At 40.1% G+C, this 1,347-nt stretch overlaps 1 non-coding gene across 1 annotated transcript; it reads right to left on the reverse strand.

The window, feature by feature from the left end:
- Positions 1-761: 761 nt before the first annotated feature.
- LOC124529483 (U6 spliceosomal RNA) lies at positions 762-865 on the reverse strand. Its single transcript, XR_006966375.1, has one exon. It is a non-coding gene; the product is annotated as a U6 spliceosomal RNA (small nuclear RNA).
- Positions 866-1,347: the final 482 nt, after the last annotated feature.

The following is a 1,347-nucleotide window of genomic DNA, read 5'->3' on the forward strand; positions in this document are numbered from 1 at the left end:
GTGAGGCCATTCTGATTTTTTAAAACCTTTTAGTAGATATTTCCCTTTTTTCAAAGCATTAGGTGTTTTTTGGCTTTTTGTTTGTTTTGGCTTATTTTTTTTTTAACGTTTATTTATTTTTGGGACAGAGAGAGACAGAGCATGAACGGGGGAGGGGCAGAGAGAGAGGGAGACACAGAATCGGAAACAGGCTCCAGGCTCTGAGCCGTCAGCCCAGAGCCCGACGCGGGGCTCGAACTCACGGACCACGAGATCGTGACCTGAGCTGAAGTCGGACGCTTAACCGACTGAGCCACCCAGGCGCCCCAAGTTTTGGCTTATTTTTTAATCACGAAACGAGTACATATTTGGTGTAGCAAATCAAAAGAGCACAAATAAAATTGAAATCACTTATGATCACGTTAAACAGAGCTATAACTATTGTTATGCCATTTTAATAACTGACTACATATTAAGTCTTAAGCTCTTGTAGAGTGAAAACTCCCCTCCCACACCCTAGCCTTTTTTTTTCCTCCTTTTTCCCACACTGTATTCTTTAGCTCCAAAATTTTCCTAGTTATTCTTGGCCATTTGCTTTGTTACTGAAATTTTAGAATTAGGTTGTATTAAAAATCAATTGAGATTTCTGTTGGATTGGCATTATTTTTATGGATTAATTGGAGTAGAATTAAATTTTTTTAAATTTTTTTACTCCATCGCTTTCTTTCTTTCATAAACATGGTACAGTTCTCCTTAATTTGGGTCTGTTTTAATGTCTTCTTAAAAATATGGCACGCTTCAGGAATTTGCATGTGATCTTTGCGCAGGGTTCGTGATAATCTCTCTATCATTCCAATTTTAGTATATGTGCTGTTGAAGTGAGCACTCAGAAGACACGTCTTCACTGCCTGAGGATATCAGGGGGGAAAGGGAAGAGGTCACATGCTCTTTACTCTCTACAGGAAACGGTGACTGAAAAAGACATTAATCTGGATTGATTGTGTTTATCAAACATACAAGCATTTAGTTGTGTGTTGACAGTGGGAACAATGATTTTGGCTTTTGTTACCTTGGTCTATTTTCTGAACAAAAGCTCTTTTTCCGTTGGTGGTCTCGACAGAAGAAATGCAGCAGGACAAGGGTGCCCGGGGGGCTCAGTCGGTTAAGCGTCGGACTTTGGCTCGGACCGTGATCTCGTGGTTCATACATTCGAGCCCCACGTCTGACAGCTCAGAGCCTGGAGCCTGCTTAGGATTCTGTGTCTCCCTCTCTCTCTGCCCCTCCCTCGCTCTCATTCTGTCTCTCTCTTTCTCAAAAATAAAAACATTAAAATAAATCAATAAATAATTTAAAAATTGAAAAAAAAAA

Source organism: Lynx rufus, unplaced genomic scaffold (genome assembly GCF_022079265.1).
Source record: "Lynx rufus isolate CCGP_SWC_20201006 ecotype Redwood Valley unplaced genomic scaffold, mLynRuf1.p SCAF_6, whole genome shotgun sequence".
Taxonomy (NCBI): Eukaryota; Metazoa; Chordata; class Mammalia; order Carnivora; family Felidae; genus Lynx; species Lynx rufus.